Source organism: Corvus moneduloides, unplaced genomic scaffold (assembly GCF_009650955.1).
Source record: "Corvus moneduloides isolate bCorMon1 unplaced genomic scaffold, bCorMon1.pri scaffold_106_arrow_ctg1, whole genome shotgun sequence".
NCBI lineage: Eukaryota > Metazoa > Chordata > Aves > Passeriformes > Corvidae > Corvus > Corvus moneduloides.
This window is the reverse complement of record NW_022436875.1, coordinates 1-7500: the sequence shown is the minus strand read 5'-3', so window position 1 is coordinate 7500 and position 7500 is coordinate 1. Positions and strand designations below refer to the sequence as shown.

The window sequence follows — 7500 nt, the reverse complement described above, 5'->3', positions numbered from 1 at the left end:
TAACCCAAAACCTAACCCTAACCCTAACCCTAACCCTAACCCCTAACCCCTAACCCTAACCCTAACCCTAACCCAACCCTAACCCTAACCCTAACCCTAAACCAACCCTAACCCTAACCCTAACACATAACCCTAACCCTAACCCTAACCCTAACCCTAACAAAAATCCGAACCCTAACCCAAACCCTAACACTAACCCAAAGCCCTAAGCCTAACCCTAAACCAACCCTAACCCGAACCCTAACCCAAATCCTAACCCTAACCCTAACCCAAAACCTAACCCTAACCCTAACCCTAACCCTAACCCCTAACCCTAACCCTAACCTAAGCCTAACCCTAACCCCTAACCCAAAGCCCTAACCCTAAATCAACCCTAACCCGAACCCAAACCCAAATCCTAACCCTAACCCTAACCTTAACCCTAACCCCTAACCCTAAACCAACCCTAACCCTAACCCTAACCCTAACACATAACCCTAGCCCTAACCCTAACCCAACCCTAATCCTAACCCTAACCCCAAACCCTAACCCTAACCCTAAACCAACCCTAACCCCTAACCTTAACCCTAGTCAAACCCTAACCCTAACCTTAACCCTAACCAAATCCTGACCCTAAACAAACCCTAAACCTAACCCAACCCCAACACACACCCTAACCCTTAACCCAACCCTAACCCTAACCCCAACCTAACCCTAACCAAACCCTAACCCTAACTCAACCCTAACCCCAACCTGACCCGAACCGTAACAGCAACCCTAACCCGAATGCAACCCTAACCCTAACCCTAACCGTCGGCGTAAACCTAACACTAACCCTAAACCTAACCCTAAAGTCCTCACCCTAAACCAAACCTAACCCTAACCCTAATTGAAAGCTAGCCCTAACCCCTAACCCCTAACCCCCTAACACAAACCCCAAACCCTAACACCTAACCCTAAACCAACCAAAATCCTAACCCAAACCCCTAACCCTATCCCAACCCTAACCCTAATCCAACCGTAACCCTAACCCAACCCTAACCCTAACGCAACCCTAACCCCTAACCCTAACCCCCTAACCCTAACCCCCTAACCCTAACCCCAAACCCTAACCCCTTAACCCTAACCCCCTAACCCTAACCCCAACCCCAACCCCCTAACCCTAACCCATGACCCATGACCCTAACCCTAACCCCTGACCCGTGACCCTAACCCTAACCCGTGACCCTATCCCCCGACCCGTGACCCCTAACCCCTGACCCCTAACCCTATCTCGTGACCCTAATCCTAACCCTAACCCATGACCCGTGACCCCTAACCCGTGACCCTAACCCTAACCCGTGACCCTAACCCATGACCCTAACCCGTGACCCTAACCTGTGACCCTAACCTGCACCCCTAACCCTGCCTCCTACCCTGCACCTGCACCCCTGGCCTGCGCCCCTAACCTGTGATCCTCCCATGCACCTGCACCCCCTAGCCCGTGGCCCTCACCTGCACCTGCACCCCTAACCTGTGCTCCTCACCTGCACCTGCACCCCTAGCATGCACCTGCACGCCTAACCTGCGCCCCTGGCCCGTACCTGCACTGCTGCCCTGCAACCCTAACCCTGACCTGGATAGTGGGCCGTGACCTGTGCCTGGACCCTGACTGGGTGCCTGGGTCCTGACCTGGACCCTATGCCTCAGAAACCCTCAGGAAAACCCACCTGGAAAACCCTAAATGTTCACCTGGCGGGTGCATACGGATTGCTAGAGGTAGGGGTGGGGTTATGGGAGGGGTGGGGGTGTGGCATGAGGGGAGGGGCCTGAAACCTGACACCTAGCGCTGTCACCTAACCTGAAACCTGACACCTGGCGCTGTCACCTGATGCCTAGCACTGGTCTCTACCTGTGTCACCTGGCCCCTGATACCTGGCACCTACTGCTGACCCCTGACCCCTACTGTGGTCATCTGGCCCCTGCTACCTGGCTTCTACTCCTGATGGTGGTGTGTGGCACCTAACATGGCACTGGCCCCTGGCCCTGTGCCTCTGTGCTCCCTGCCCCTGTCCCTCTGCCCCCTCCACCCTATGTACGACTGACCACTTGGCCCCTGAACCTTACCTGCTGGTCTCTGGCCTGCGTGCGTTGTCCCTTGTGTGGCGGGCTCCTGGCGTGGTCCTGGCATTGTATTGGTATTGGGGCTATAGGGTTAGGGTCAGGGCTAGGGTTAGGGTGTTGGGTTAGGGTTGGGGGTTAGGGGTCATGGTCAGGGCTAGGGGGCTAGGGGTTAGGGTTAGGTGGGGACGGTGCTGGCATGGGCTCAGCATTCGGGATTATTGCCTCCAGCTGTGGGGAGGGTGCTGGCATGGGCTCAGCATTTGGGATTGTTGCCTCCAGCTGTGGGGAGGGTGCTGGCATGGGCTCAGCATTTGGGATTGTTGCCTCCAGCTGTGGGGAGGGTGCTGGCATGGGCTCAGCATTTGGGATTGTTGCCTCCGGCTGTGGGGAGGGTGCTGGCATGGGCTCAGCATTTGGGATTGTTGCCTCCAGCTGTGGGGAGGGTGCTGGCATGGGCTCAGCATTTGGGATTGTTGCCTCCGGCTGTGGGGAGGGTGCTGGCATGGGCTCAGCATTTGGGATTGTTGCCTCCAGCTGTGGGGAGGGTGCTGGCATGGGCTCAGCATTTGGGATTGTTGCCTCCGGCTGTGGGGAGGGCTGCTGCCTGTGGCTGCTTTTGAGGAGAAAGGGGTGTTGTTTGGGGTTCTGGTTAAAGTTAGGTTTAGGGAACAGGGCTTGTGTGTCATACCCCTTGTGTTTGTTGTGTAGTGTGTGATTTTTGAGCCCTTTCTCTTTATTCCCTGGACTCCCCCCGGGCTCTTGGCCTTTATTATGTTCTCCTGCTGCCTCCTCCTTGGGCTCTTGGCCTTTATTATGTCCCCCTGGAATGTCCCCCTGGGCTCTCGGCCTTAATTGTATCCCCCTGGAGCCTCCCTCCTTGGCTGCCACCCTCTGTGTGTTTTTCTAACCTTTTTTGTGTGGGTGTTGTCCTTCCATAGGGGCCGCGGTGTTCTCCTGGTGCTGGGGGGTCTGCCTGCTGCGGCTGGGTGGGCTAAAATGGTGGCCTGAGGGGTGCTGTGGGGTGGTGCATAAATGGCGGGAAGGGGGGGCTTGCGGGGGGGGGCGCCCTGAGGGGAGCCGCAACGGCGGGAAGGGGGGCCGTGAGGCGGCAAGGGACGGGGGGTACCCTGAGGGGAGCCGCAATGGCGGGAATGGGTGCCGTGAGGCGGCGGGGGCTGCCCTGAGGGGACCCGCGGGCGGCAAGGGGTGGGGGTACCCTGAGGGGAGCCGCAAAGGCGGGAAGGGGTGCCGTGAGGCGGTGGGGGCTGCCCTGAGGGGACCCGCGGGCGGCACGGGGCGGGGGATACCTTGAGGGGACCCACAATGGCGGGAGGGGGGAGCGGCGGGCGGCGGGGAGGTGCGGTGGGGCGGTTTGAGGCGGCGGAGCGGTGCGGGACCGGCGGGGGGGGCGGCGGCGGCTCACGGGGGACTGGCGGGTGGCTGCAGGCGGCGGCGGGTGCCGGACCGGTGGGCTCCGGGTGGCGGCAGGTGCAGGAGCGGCGTGGGACTGGCGGGGGAATGGCGCCGCGGGCAGGAAGCGCTGTGAGGGGAGAGGGGCGGAGTGAGGGGCGGAGCTACATTACGCGCGAGGCGGGGGCGGTCCCGGGGGCGGGGCGGCGTGACGCGCGCGGCGGGGGCGGTCCCGGGGCGGAGCGGCGTGACGCGCGCGGCGGGGGCGGTCCCGGGGGCGGAGCGGCGTGACGCGCGAGGCGGGGGCGGGGCAGGGGGCGGGACCGCGTGACGCGCGCGGCGGGGGCGGTGACCGGGGCCGGGACCGTGTGACGCAAGCCAGGGGGACGGCGACCGGGTGCGGGGGGGCGTGACACGGGCCAGGGGGGGCGTGACGCATGTGTGTGGGGTGGGAGCCTGTGATGAATGGGGGGTAGAGCTTAGGATGAGTGAAAGGTGTGGGTGGTGTGTGTGCGCGCCGAAAAATTGGCTAATTAACTAATTATCCAATTATCTAATTCAATTAGTGCTCCAGATGGGATATATTAGATTTGACAAGGAAATTCAACTCATTTCCTTGACAGAGAATAGGGCTCACACCAGTGAGCAATGGCTCCTGTACCTGAAGGGAGCCTACAAGAAAGATGAGGAGGGACTGTAAGAGTGGAGTGACAGTGACCCACAAAGACCGTGCTGTACCCGGGCCCGTGCGTGGTCCTGGCACTTTTCCTGCATTCTGATTTTCTCTTCAGAAGTCACTATGTGACCAAATCTCGGTCTGGCTAAACGGTGTTTAGTGCAGAACTGATGCGATGGTCACTCGGAATCGCCCAGAGCAGGAGCCAACTTGCAACTCTGGTGAAACTCAAGTGACACCAGCTGAGGCACACGCTCCAGATAACACACTGTGGGTGTGCCAGGGTCAGGGGCAAATGGTCAGGGCTTACCTTCTCCTGGTTTGAGGCCCGGTTTGGCAGCAACACAACATTCCAGTGCAGGATCAGTGCCAAAGGGAAGGGCTGCACAGATGCCCTGAGCCCCAGTCTCTGCATCAGCAGCAGTGGGTGGGTGGTCCTCACCTATTTCCAGATTAAAATCCATTTGTTTGTCGCTCCTGCTAGTTTCTAGGCTCTGAAAGCTCATTTCAGCTGTTCAGTGACAGCACTAGCTGGTCCGTGGATTTAAGGAAGCAGACAGTCTTTGGGAACGTGTGTTGCCATTTAAGACTTGTCCAACAAAAGGGGCACAGGGGGACAGGAGGAGGACAGGTGTTAGGGACCGAGTCCGGAGAGCTGGCCGCATAAACGACACGTACACCGATACGATTAAGCATCCTTCTCCCCTTATTGTTCAACTATGCCAACTTATATCTACTTTTGCAAAGATTCATGCCCAGTCCCTCTAGATGGCCTCTAATCAGAGGGGGAGCCGGGCAGCTGTATACCTTGCCAAGGTCTCTCAGGGCTGCCTGCAGTCAGGGGCCTGTTCAGGGGCTTTTCCTGAGCAACCCTGGGTTGTCCAATCTTTCCAAGGGTATCATCTGCCCTTGTTCCATAAGGAATCCCTCTACAGACAGGGAGTTGTCACCGGCCCCGTGCTCATGGGCTGCAGGGCTCCTGCACTGAGGAGGAAACGGAAATGGGAAAGAGGGAAATGCAACCGGATGGGACGCACCTCTGGCACCACACCTCCTCTTGTTCCTGCTGTCCTGGAAAGCCCCAAGTAAATCCAGTCCCTCAGACCTTGCATCCCTGAACGCCAGGAGAGCCGGTGTTTTACCCAGGTCCCAGTGTCCTGCACGGCTGCGCTGACACGAGCGCAGGCCGATCGCTCCGCCCAGCACCATCCCTCATTTGCCTCCCACGGCTCCCCAAGCAGCCCCAAACCACCCCAGCGTGTCTGTGCCGGGGCCAGGGCCTGCCCCGAGCCCGACCAGAGGCTGTCACCCAGCCCTGCACCAGCTCCCACCCCCGGGAGAGCTGGGAATGCACTGAGAGCTCGGCTCCCCGGGCTCCCCAGCACCCAAACCGGTCCTCAGACACACAGAAATGCCCAACCTGCCCCTCTGGGCACAGCCAAACACCACAATTCCATCATCCCCAAGGAACTCTGGCACTTGCCTCTTCACCTCTGCCCATTTCCAGTAGCCGGGGCTAGGACCGGCCTGTCAGAAAGAGCATTCCCTAGGCAGTTCATCCCAGCCCAGAGGAGAAGAGGAGCCTGTCCCTGACCCACACCATGGGCAGGACAAGGGGGGCCCTAGCTGGCTTTGCCTACTCCAACACCAAAGCTCTTGGTCCCAAAGATGGGGCGAGTTCAGTGGTTTTTCCTGTCCTGAAAGAGAGCAGAAAAGGGAAGTTAATCCCACTGTGGAATCCAAGACTCCTGCATTTCATATTTCTGCTCTGATTGCGCACCGTGCAGTTTTATCCATGGAAAAAAAAAAGAGAATGACACCATATCAAATAAAATTGCCCTTTTCCAGCATTTTTATTCCAGGCATTAAAAGGATGCTCATTTCTCTTCTAGCACTGTTTCCCTCATTTTAGGAGAACCGTTTTCATCCCAGACCCCACGCGTCAGTTGTTCGATCCTCTGGCACTGGATTTGGACAAAAGAAGGGACGCACCTGGACTGCAGGAAATCACTGAGAGAAAACCCTTCCAAAACCTGACAGAGAAAAAACAACAGGAGATGCAGGAAGACACATCCCTCATTTGCACGTCTGGAATGCTTTTCTAAAGACTTCTCTGCATCTGGATGCTCTTTGCTCTTGGCTTTCTTCACAAGAATGCATTTGCTGCTAAACACGTCTCAGACCCTTACTTGATCGGGATAAGGTGGGATGGAGATGAAGACTCACACAGGGAATAGCCAGGGAGATGCAGGGCCTGAGAACATCAAGGACGGAGAAGAGAAGGAACAGGGATTGTTTTTCTTGTTTAGAGCCAGCAGTGCTGTGAGCTTGGAGAACACACGGCACCGCAGGGATCCAGGGCAGGAGCGGGATAACTCCGGGATAAGGGGAATCTGCTCCCACTCCAGGGCTGTGCCAGTGAAGGAGGGGAATTTTTTAGTGCCTTCATTGCACACAAAAACCAAACCCAGCACCACCGAGCTGGACTTCCGTGAGCTGCAACACAAAGCGGCCCCTGGCCTTTGGGGGAACACAACCTCACCGAGTCACGGAGCCAGGGGATGACACTTGGGAATGATCCTTGCTGCCTGCAGGCAAATCAGATGAGGGAGCCACAGGAGCTCTGGGGTTTCCTGCTCTTCCTGCAACGCCATCGGTCCAGACCAGGAGACCTTTCCTGGAACAGATCTTCCCTGTAAAGGGAGCTGCACCAAAGCTCAAGCCCTCATTTAGAGACCCTTGGAAAAGCAAAGGTGAGAGGGGATTACCTGGAGCCCCAGGGGACCGAGGCGAAGGCGATGAAGAAGCAGACAGCAAAGTGCTTCCACTGCTTCTCACTCCAGCAAGGGGAACATCCCTGGAATTTCATGTCCAGCGTCGCTCCCAAACCCCACAGGTGAACCCACACGTACTCCAAGGCTGATCTCCTTCAAACTTCCAGCAGCACAGACCCACCGGGAGGAACTGCAATCCAAGGACACACATCAGCAACCGTCTTCCCGCTTGCCGCTCTCTCCACATTTTCCCTTTCCAGTGGGATGCAGGTGCCACCCCCCAGAGGCAGGAAAACTGCCTTGCAATCCAGTACAAAACCTGCCTGGAAAGCCCAGGATGCCCGCAGCCAGCAGCCGTTTCTCCTGGAGCGCCTGCTGACAGGCATTTGAAGCCTGCTGTGCCTCACAGCTGCTTTTCTGCCAAGGGCATTCCCATCTTTTCTTTTTTAGCCCAAATAAAGCTTTGCAAAGCTGACTTTTGTGAGAAGTGCTTCATATTTGGATTATTCTTAACTTGGAGTTTCCCTCAGCACCAAAATCAGGGGGTAAACCCAACAT

At 57.5% G+C, this 7500-nt stretch overlaps 1 long non-coding RNA gene across 5 annotated transcripts; it reads right to left on the bottom strand.

Moving 5' to 3' along the window:
• Positions 1-5646: 5646 nt before the first annotated feature.
• LOC116438723 lies at positions 5647-6930 on the bottom strand. Of its 5 annotated transcripts, none has more exons than XR_004237899.1 (4): positions 6711-6930; positions 6358-6422; positions 5949-6201; positions 5647-5865 (listed from the first exon to the last, which is right to left on the bottom strand). It is a non-coding gene; the product is annotated as an uncharacterized LOC116438723 (long non-coding RNA). The 5 variants fall into 5 exon arrangements; XR_004237900.1 differs by having other exon boundaries at positions 6395-6422; XR_004237902.1 differs by lacking the exon at positions 5949-6201.
• Between the last annotated feature and the right edge of the window lie 570 nt (positions 6931-7500).